The sequence below is a fragment of the Canis aureus genome, chromosome 34 (assembly GCF_053574225.1).
Source record: "Canis aureus isolate CA01 chromosome 34, VMU_Caureus_v.1.0, whole genome shotgun sequence".
NCBI classification, from domain to species: domain Eukaryota; kingdom Metazoa; phylum Chordata; class Mammalia; order Carnivora; family Canidae; genus Canis; species Canis aureus.
In genome coordinates, this window is record NC_135644.1 from 13,000,543 (window position 1) to 13,012,152 (window position 11,610).

Consider the following 11,610-nt stretch of genomic DNA (forward strand, 5'->3'; position numbering starts at 1 on the left):
CTGGTTGTAGGTTGAGCATACATGGAAATTTAGTCAAAATACCATACTTCAAGTGAAACGGAATCTTCACTGGACACAGGCAGCTCTTCTGGACTGGCATGCTAAGGTGTTGTGGCCAGAAATAGGACCAAGTGCCATGATTCGTGTACACACACACTACACGGCCTTCCTTCAGCGGGACTTCATCTTGGGCTGTCAGATTCTCTCTTCAGCTGAGAGAAAAGGAGAAGTTTCTTCCATCTCCTCCCAGAGAGTGTATATTTGTCTGCTGGAAGTCTGGAAACTGGGTGGGGGAAGCAGGTTGGGATCTCTGCATTCAGGAGGCCTTTACTCGCTGTTCTTGTTTGATCCACACACCTCCACCATGCTTGAGGCAGGAAAAGAAGAGAGAAAGAAGGCTGAGGAAACTTTTGGCACCTATGAGAGGAGGACTTGATGATAGACCAGAAGACAGGGAGCTGCAAAGTAATGTTTGCTCTGTCCTTTGAACTCTGGATCCTTCCGGATCTTTCCTTTTGGTGGACTGAACTCTCTGAACTTTACCGTGAGTTAAAGGCAGCTTTAATTATTTCATGTATGAGTTATTTCTATCTTCCTTTTCATTTTTTAAAAAGATTTTATTTATTTATTCCTGAGAGTGACACAGAGAGAAGCAGAGACACAGGTAGGGGGAGAAGCAGGCTCCCCTTGGGAGTCTGATTCAGGACTAGATCCCAGGACCCCGGGATCACTACCTGAGCCAAAAGCAAATACTCAACCACTGAGTGACCCAGGTGCCTGAGTGAGTTCTTTAAAAAGGCCTTAGCCTTCCTTTTCCTAAACATCCCCTCTCCCCATATCTTCCTCCTTTTACCTGGGGTGGGTTACCTTCCAGTGTCAGATAGGAAAGTAGATGAGTCTTGATAGCCCTTAGAGTCCTTACTAGTGCTTAGAGTACTTAACGAGTGTACTTAACGATTTCTTCCAGGTATAACCCAAATGTCTTGATTCTTGCCTATGGATGAGGACAATTTAGTGCAGTCCCATTGATACAGTCTGCCTGCCTGGATTCAGAGAGTCTAGCCTTTTACCAATCTGCCCATATAGGAGAATGCTTCCGGGGGTTCCTGGGGGGCTGAGTGTCCATGTAAATCAGCACTAGTTGTTACCCATTGTCCTGTCCCAAGTTCCAGGGCTTTGAGCTGGTCATAGTCACTCCACGCTACTTTAAAGACCATGAGGAAAAGGAGAAAGCTCCGCTATTGGAAGTTCTGGCTTCGCTTGACCGAACTCCAAAGTGTTACAACTTTAGTGGTCAAGGCTCTGCACAGCCTGGACATGATTGACTTAGAGCACTTTCTATCCAGGGTAAATACAAGCCACTCAGTGCCTGAGTGAGACCCGGGGCCACCAAGAGCCTCCAACGAGTGCCAGGATGCCAGATCTCTCCAGCCCCAGACCCCTGGTGGAGTCTTACTTACCTTGTAGACACCTTCTTAGCTTAGTCTGAAAGATGTCCCAGGGCCTCTGTTGTTCTCCTTGCTGTGGTTCCTTCAGCCCTCAGCCCCAAATCAGGTCCCAGCACTGCTGGCCATCAGCTGCTGCTCTACCTGCCTGACACCCCCAGCCCCTCAGTCCACATGGGAGCCAGTGAGCACATGGGTCCATGGTGGAAGGAGCTCAGGATGCCGCCTGGCTCAACCTTAATGAAATAGGCAACGTCAACGACACCCTCTTATACAGATATTTGCACGTTACGTTTGAGTTGCTATTGCAATGGCCCATGTATGCCTCCTTAGGAAAGGAAACAAAGAACACATGTCAGACTACTCTTTTGGGTAGAAGCCCTTGAAATGTCATCCCAATCTCATGGAGAAACTTCTATTAGTATGACTGCTGTCCCTTTGCCTCCTTTCTCTTTCAGATTCCTGCAGGCGGGGCCACAGACAGCCGCAGTCAGGTTCAATTTCCTTGTTTTCTCTGCTTCAAGTCCAGCTGAGAGAAAAGGATCTTGCATACTGAGTGCATATTCCATTTTCCCACTCAGAAGTTCTCTGGCAGCAGAGCCAAACCCTAGCAGCGGAAGGCAGTCGATTTATTCTAACATATGCTTCACGTAACTTGAGATGTTGAAAAACTCAGATGGCTACACCGAACTGAACACGGTCAGGAAATCCCATGGTCACCCGACACGTGTAATTTAGACGAGTGGATTAGTCAACCTGGGCCTGGGCACCTTCATGCATGAATATGGGGGTGCACTGCCAAGATATGTCCTATGTGCCTATTGAAGCAGGAATCCAAAATTAGAAAAATGCAAATGGCTGTGGTACATGCGCACAGTGCAGGATGGGCCCTTGCCAATTCAGCTGGCTCCCCTCTAAAGCCCCAGGCTGTGGCTTCCATGAGGCAAGGAAGCCGAGGGGCCAAGCCCTGATCAGAAGACAGAAAAGGATTCCATTGCACAGAGCGGCCTCTGGAAGGAGGGGCTGCTGCACAGTCTCAGTGGATAATAGGTTGATGAAGGTGTGTGTGTGATGGATAAGAAAGAACAATCTAGTATTACTCATGCCCTCTGAGTAAGTCAAGAATTATTAGACACGCAAATGTTTCATTAACTTGAACCTACTCCAAATGATGCCAATTCATTATTTCTCTCTTTGACTCCCAAACTCATAGACCGTGGGTGTCCACCTGCAGCGGATATTCTCAGATCCCCAACTATTCCCTGGGCGTACTTGCCTACTAGAAAGGGAACTCGATGTGCGATCCTGCCTGCTTTTCTTTAATTCTTGTGCTACAGCCTTTTAAGTACAAGCCATGGGATCTGCTTGGCCCGGGAGAGCCTGGCAGACGCGTTCCAAGGAATGCGTTGTTTGCCTTCGAAGTCATAGACTGCATACATTAGAGATCAGGAACCATCACAATTCTGTGTTGTCTTCATTTTGGGGGAGAATTTGATTCTCCACCATCAGGAACCCTGGGTGTCGGCGGGCATCCTGCTCATTCCCTCTGTCCTTCAGTTCAGGTCCGGGGACAGAGCGTCTACGCAGGCCATGGTGCGGTGAGAAGAATTCCACCCCTTTCCTGTGGAGGCCAGTTAGCATTGTCATTCAGGGGCCTCTACAAAACAAGTTGGAGAAGCGAAGAAGATGAAAGAAAAGAGATTCCTGTCAAAATTCACCTTCAAAACAGTCTTTTAGGGAGGAGAGTGGCCTTGTGGTCAAAGAGCTCTGAGGGCTCCAGGACTGCACAGCTGTCCACCCCCAGATTCCATGTCGAGGCCTTAAAATGAGTGGCCACAGGAGGGGGTCCTGGATGATTCTTTCACTTGAACTACTGCCTTACAAATTGCAACTATAATAAATATCAGCAAATGCCTTGCATGAGTAAGTGACTAATCAATTACTTTACAGACTACAGGACCTACACGTGGAGTTATTCCCTCAAACAACTTATTCACTGTGAGTTATTCACGTGTTGGGCTCCTTCCATTTTGCTATGCGGTATAGTGCCAAGACTGACTAATAATCTAAGACGCCTCTCCTGGCCTTGACAGTGATTATTGAGGTTGATCCAGCAAATTCTTAGTGGAATTCTACTACCTTCAGACACTGCTAGGATCTAGAGAATCAAAGATTTCAAAAGCCATGGTCCCTGCCTGCTAAGGGCTAACAGAATGGAGGGAGACAGACATGTACTCAGATGATTTTCATCATGTAGCAGATGCAACTCTAGATGTGCACCAAGACCCGTAAGATACTTGGCTGGCATGAGTGAGGCAAGACTTCTTGAAGAACAGACCCCATGTGGTATTTATGTCCGTACCTTTTTAGGGGAAAACTTTTTTAAGTTACAAAAAAAAAAAAAAAAATCCATGTCCAGTTAAGCAGTCTACTGGTATGGGATCCCTCTTAATCTAGAATGTGTTTGGGGTGGGGGAGATCTAAATATGTTTTACAGTCTGTCTTATAGGCTGAAGCAGGGGAGAGGAGAGGAGAAGGGAGGAGAAGGAAGGAGAAAGGGCAGGAGACAGAGACAGAAACAGAGATGGAGACAGACAAAGAAAATATGTGCAGATACAAGGAGAAGATGGTCATCTGCAAACCAGGAAGTAGGTTCTTAGCAGACACCAAATCTGCCAGCAAATTGATCTTGGACGTCCCAGCCTCCAGAACTATGAGAATACATGTTTGTTGTTTATGGCTTGCCACCAGTGGTATGTTTTTTATAGCAGCCTTAATGGACTAAGAGGGTGTTCAGCATTCACTGAACAAATGCCTATTGAGTGCCTACTGTGTACCAAGCACTGTTCTAGGTGGTGGGGTAAGCAATGAACAGATCAGCTAAAGTCCTTGTCCTATGAGGGCACAGATGAAAGTGTGCCAGGTAGGAATGGGAGGCAGCATGATGAGGTTCTAGCACCAGCTGGATCTGGTGATCTCTTATATCCACTGATTTGATGTAAGGTCCAACTGGGAATATGTCAGCCTTGATCATTTGGACATGAGTTAAGTAGATTTCAGTGGGGATCATTTGGGACGCTTATCCAGGCCATGACTTCTCTTTTGAAGGACTGCTCTCACCCACCCAAGAAGATGGACTCAGAGAACATATTTGTATTATATTGACCTCGACCATTCCCCTGGCATAGTCAATTCAAACAGGAATGGACACCTAGCCTAAGCTGAATCACTCAGATTTTTTTCCCCTAGGAATTTTGGAATTGGCCCTGAGATAGCTACTCTGTTTCTGCAATTGCTTTAATTAAAGATATGTAAATTCAGGAGCTGTGAGTGTGGCCATGCTTGGCTCTGTGTATAGATGAGCTTCGAACAGCAATCTAGGGAGAAAAAGAGAATTAATTGTAACAGACATGCAGAGAGACAGAGACGAGAGGCCATTTAGCCTTGGGGTTTGGGAGAGAGAAAGAGAAAGAGAGTGAGAGAGAGCAAGCAAATTCACTTATTTATCCAACACTGATTTGAGTGCTTACTCTGTGTCAGGTACTATTCAGACACTGAAGACACTGTGGTATCAAGACAGCAATCTACCTCCCTAGAAGCTGCCATTCTGGAAAGAAGGTAAACCTTGGCTCTGAATAGCTTTTGATTCCTGGAGCTGGTCAGTGATGGGGCCCTGCTCCATTTTTTCCCTGAGTTCCCCTGTAGCATATTTCAGATGGTCATCCCCTCCTCCTTGAGCTTTGTGACGTAGCTTGTTTGAGTGGGCCTTGATTACTTGTGCCAGAGGAATCTTGATCAAATAGGAATTTGTCAGTTTTTAATATTTTTGCCAATCTATAGCCCAAAATTAACAAGAAAATCTATCCAGATGGTCATGAGATGAAGCTCGGCTCTGTCTGCATCTCCAATAACTACGTTTTTGTGGATGGTGATAATAAACCTGTCCAGTCCGAGTCAGTAGTAATTTGTGGCAGGTCCATAGCCAAACAGGCTAATTAAACTTAATTTACTGTGCACCACGAATCGCATGGATTGGTTATAAAAATGTTTTGTGGAATGCCTAATTCCTCATATCGATTTTTCATCTTATTTTTCTTTCAATTTATATAGGGAATTTCTTCCCAACTGTACGAAGGATACTTTTTATCATCTCCTCGCCCCACTGTAGCTCTGGACTATGCATCAGGGTAGACATTTTTACTGGTATTTCAGAGACAAGCTAAGGCAAAGCAGGTAGTTGTCAATCACACTGCTCGTACATTTGTGGGGTCCAGTTCCTGTGTTTTCAAATATCAAGACTAAGACTTAGCTCAACATTGCCTGGGTCCAGGGAGGTCTATAAAGACTACTGCAATTAGATTTAGTTGGAAATGTGTATTTAATATTTGAGCATGTGATGAAATCAGTGATTGTTCAATTATAAATTTTATAAATTTAATTATAAAACTATATTTCACAAAATCAAACTTTTACAACTTACTTCATGCAGTCTTTTCAAAAATAGGAATAAAATTTAACCGATCAACTAGCTGACAAATCATTCTTGTCTCTAGTTTAACAATTTTAGGAGTAACTCTAGTGTTGAAAGCTACAGTGAGCATATTTATAACCATTATTCCTTGATATGTGGGAAGCATTAAACTTTCAGAGAACCTTAAAGCTCATATTTTTTGCATCTGTGAAAATAGAATATAATTTTAGATTTTTCTGATGGCCGATTTTGGATTATTCTGAGTGCATTTTTTATTTTATCGATGATCAACTGATTAACTGGAGAGGACAATTATTCTTTTTAAAAACTCTGAGTCAAAAAACCATACATATTTGAGGAATATCTGAAATTTAAGACTCCATTTTGGTAATGTTCATATCATTAAGAAATTTCAAAGGCAGAAAGGAATCTTTGCAAGTGGGAATTTGGAGTCAATAGTAAAGCAGGGTCTAAGAATTAGCCGTCTTCTCATTTTATATCCAAGATTTTATCCCAGCATTATTTATTCCTTCTACCTCAAGAAATAAAAGTGAAAGTCTAATATTTAAAACTTTTTATTATAAAAAGTTCAAGCATACATAAAAGGAGAGTGACTGGATAATGAGTCCTTATACGTCCAACACTTAACAGTTATTCGTAGTTTACCGCAGTTGATTTGCCAGACTTTCTTGTTGCTGAAATATTCTAAAGTGAATTCTTCAGTATGCATCTCTGTACAAATATGGGATTTTCTTATGTAACCACTGCCCTTCCAGCACTCCAGTGATAATTCCTTTGTAGCATTTAGTATCTTGTTCATATCCAATTTTCCCCAGTTGTCCTCAAAATTTTTTAGTTGTTTTGTTCACATAGGAACCCAAAAAGGGGCCCATAGGTTGTATGTCTTTTTTTTTTCAAGCTTTTATTTATTTGAAAATCTCTCTTTTCAAAAAAGAGAGATTTATTTCTTTGAGAAAGAGAGGGAACATAAGCAGGGGGAGCAGCAGAGGGAGAGGGAAAAGCAGACTCTCCACTGAGCAGGGACGCTGGTGCAGGGCTTGATTCCAGGACCCTGAGATCAAGACCTGAGCTGAAGGCAGACACTTAACTGAGCCACCCAGGCACCCCTGGTCGTATGTCTTTTAAGTCTCTTTAGATCTAGAGCAATTTTCCTTGCCCTCTTTTTAAATTCATGCCATTGACTTAAAGAGATTGAGTGTCTATAGTATAGTCTACATTTTGGATTTATCTCATGCCTTTCCAATTATAGCATTGGGTTTGTTCCTTTGACTTTTGTATTTATTTTAATTCTGAAAGCTTTAAAATATTTAGGTGAAATATTTTGGGATTTGTTTCATATTGCATCATATTAGGAGACAAAATACACCTGGGTATTTCAAGTTTAGTGAATCTAAGATTGATCATTAAGTTCAGCTCAATGATGTCTGGGACAGCCAGACGCCCCCTCCCCCCATTAAACAGTGTGGTTTTTCTCTTATAAAAATAAGTAATTTGCTAAAAATATCTAGTTCTCTGTCCCTCTTTCACTCTTAGCATCCCATGATACTTATTGCCTGAATCAATTATTACATTAATGGTGACAAAATGATAATCGTATAGTTCTATCTTCCTTTTACTGTGTATTAACTCGAATTCTTCTTTAAAAAAGCTTTTCTTCAGCAACTAGCACTAGTTGGTTACTCTGAAATACAGTTCATATAATGAAGACAAAATAAAGGCTTAAATCTTTCCTTTAATTGTAAATTTTCAGAGCAATAGTCTACTGTTTTTTTTTTTTAATTTTTTTATGAATGTCACAGAGAGAGAGGCAGAGACACAGGTAGAGGGAGAAGCAGGCTCCATGCACCGGGAGCCCGATGTGGGATTCGATCCCAGGTCTCTAGGATCGCGCCCTGGGCCAAAGACAGGCACCAAACCACTGCACCACCCAGGGATCCCTAATAGTCTACTGTTTTAAGCATTGACCATTGAAATTGCTTTAGCAATAGTACTGTGATATCATTAAAAGAATGACAAAATTCTCAATCCCCGGTCCAGAATTCTATACACGAAGAACAGACTTGCCTTAAATACTATGACTCCATGTAATAATGGGTAGGAGGGCCATCGTAGGTACTGTGTAGAATGGACTGTTCATTCTGAAAAGTTTTGATGGGAAAATTCTATTCTTTTACCCTTAAGCTAGATATTTTTCCTCTTCACTTTTCAATCACAACATTTAGAAAATCAATTTATGCTATTTAGAGTGTATATAATATCTGTATAGAGAGGAGAGATACAGTAGCTAAGGTGAAATGGTGGGGGCGTGGGAATGAAAATTCTTGAAACTTCTCTGGGCCCCAACTGGTTCAATCTAAAGGGTGTTCTCTAAGCAATGGGCCATGTGGTATTCCACTATTTCAAATATTTTACTTTGAAATAGAGTTTAAATGAGAACATTTCTTTAGCCATTAAGTGTAGAGTTAATGTGAGATAATAAAAAATAGTCTTATCTAATTATTTGCACTTCTACTAACACCTACAGAGCATTGAGAGTTTGACATTTCCTCTTGTGTTCATTGTTTTTTACTATATAGAAATGATTTGATAGTTTCTGTAACTCTAAGAGTTGAGATTCCATGGGAAATTTTCTTAAGGGAAAGAGTTTTTGTTTTGGGGCTTTGTTTTTTTGTTTTTTTCCATTCCAGGATGTTTACTAGGAAATTTATCTGTCTTCATGCATTTCTTTGACAATTGTCTTCTTAGCAGGTGACAGATGTGACCTCTCGTGAAACCCTGCCTTTTGTCAAATTTATTAAGGAGCTCTCTTAGTATATTATAGTAGGATTGTAGCAAACTTCAAACATATCTAGTTGCAAGGAGTACTATTTGCATTGGACATGATGGCTTAAATTATCGCGTAACCAGCCATCCCCTGCTTTCCATATCATGTTCTAAGAGGCTCAGGGGGGAACGCATGTTGTGGTCACTTCCTGAGTGTAGGGATACAAATAGGAAGTAAATCTCTCTCTTCTTTGAGAATTGTAAATAAGGTACATGTGTTCAGTCTGCAAAGGTATTCCTTTCCCCTTGGAGGAGTCATGGGAGAGGTTATGTTCTGTGGAACAAGGACATAATGCCAAGAGAGAGGCAAATGGTATCATTCTCTTTGATAGGCACACTATACTCTAAGATACAATATTAATTCTTCTTTAAAGGCAGAAAAGAAAGATGTCTTGGTGATCTTAGAGACCTTTAAGAGCACTTAAAGATTGTAATCTTCATAGCAATATGGAGAAAAATAGTATTTTGCTGTAATAATATAGTATATATTCTGGTGCAGTAGAACTGGAGCTTAAGCCATGTCCATGAATGGGAATAAAAAATGGTCAGGCTCCAGCTCCCATGGACCCTATGACATTGCTGTGGTTCTTTAGAGGCAAAGGACACATGGCACAGAGGTTACCACTGTGAGCTCCGGAGTCACAGTACTTATGTTTGAAATCTGACTTTATACTTAAGGACTGTGTGATGCTGGACTTCTATTTTTTTTTAAGATTTTATTTATTTATTCATGAGAGACACACAGGGAGAGGCAGAGACACAGGCAGAGGGAGAAGCAGGCTCCCTGCAGGGAGCCCGATGAGGGACTCGATCCCAGACCCCAGGATCATGCCCTGACACAAAGGCAGACCCTCAACCACTGAGCCACCCAGGTGTCCTGATGCCAGACATTTTATTTAACTTTTCTCTACATCAGATTCTTTATAGAAAAGATCGTAACAGTCCTTCATTATTGTGAAGTTCAAATAATACAGTAGACAAAGTTCCTAGAATAATGCCTAATATTTAGTACACTCTAAATCTATGTTGGCTTTACTTCTTTTTCCATTATTATTACTGGCTGGTGGGGGTAGGTTGGCCAAGAGTTGATATGCACAAAGTTGCTTGGGCTTAAATTCTGGCTCTGGCACTTCTTGGCTGCATGTCTTCAAACCAGTTTTTAAGTTGTTCCATGCCTCAATCCCTCATCTGTCAATTGGAGGTAATAATAGTACCTGTCTCAGAGGTTTGTACTAATGATGAACTAATTAGAAATGTGTAATGCCCTTAGAGGAGTCCTGGTGATATTTGGTGCATTATAAGTATTAGCTAATGTGATCAGGGTTTTCACTGCAGTCACGTGAAGGAGGGCCAAAGGGGAGGAGACTGCAAAGATGACACACACACTAACTCGTGCCTGAACCTTAAGGAGATGGATGCCACAGGCGAATGTCACAGGAGTAATCTTCCTTTTGGGGAAAGGTGACAAAGTATAGCACAAAGGGGGAAGGGCAACCAAACCCCTACTCGTGCAGGAGCAAGGAGAGACTTTAGTGCCTTGGAAACTGCAGAGAATGTGGTGTCACTTTGATGTCTGGGAGTCTGCGGGGTGCTGCTGAGGACAGCAGTGTCACTGGGCGGGGGGCAGTGATGGGTCCTGGCATGAAGGGGCCCCTTGGTGGGCCCTGGGAGCAGAGTGAGCCCTATGCTGACAAACAGCTTTGCAAACAGCAGAGCTCAGGCTCTGTGAAGAGCTGAGCAGAGCAGGGGAAAGGAAAGGTGGCCACCATGCTGTCATAGGGAGAACATGTTCATGAGCTTGAAGGAGACACCATCTGGAGACTTCCAGAAGTAGCTGGGGCAGGAGGAGTTTCAAACATCTAAGGAAAGGACCAGAGCCTGTGAGGCATAGATGGCAATCCACTGCGGGTTTTCACTTGTGAACTTCATTGACTTGCTTACTTACCTCTTCAGCAAGGTTTGGTCTATGTTTGAGCGCCATACAGGTGCTGGGCAAACTCAGAAGAGTAACCAGGGTTTGGTGGTTTAGTAGGGGAGGAAGGTGTGTTATAAGGAAACCTGATCAATTATTTAAAAACATGTAACCCACGGGGTGCCTACCTGGCTCAGTCAGTAGAGTATGGGACCCTTGATCTCAGGGTTGTGAGTCTGAGCCCCATGTTGGGTGTAGAGGTTACTTAAAAATAAAATGTTAAGCAAACAAAAAACCCCCATGTAACCCAGAACCTCAAAGTTTAGTAAGAGAAACATAAGCACATGAGGTGGACGGATGAGCCTCAAAGGGTCTGCTGTGTTCCGTGAAGGGTCCCCAAGAAGCATGCTGTCCATCACTCATTTAGCAAGTATTCACTGGGTACCTATTAACACCCTAGGCGCTGTTTCAGGTCTCCCCTGTGTACCAGACATAATGCCTGCCTTTCAGGCCTCAGAGTTGGTGGGAGATGCAGATTAAGAAGCAATTAAAATATAATGTGATATTTCTCAAGTCGGAGGATATGCCTGAACATTAGCTTTAGTAGAAGTAGAAGCTTTAATAGAAGCCCCTAAACAGTTTTCCAAAGTAGTGTTACCAGATCTCACTGTCACCAGCCGTGTGTGAGGTTTCTCATTGCTCTACACCCTTGTCAGCATTTAGTATTTTCTGTCTTTTTCATTTTGCCATTCTCAGGTGTGTGTCATGGTGTTGTATTATGGTTTTAATCATATTTCTTTAATTACTTAGGAAATGGAGCAGATTTTCATATGCTTATTTGCACTTTGGGTAACCTTTTTTTTGGTGATATGCTTTTTCAAAGGTAAAAACCCTGCAGCGGCTGCTTCCCTGAACGTTGAGTTCATCAGTAAAGAGCA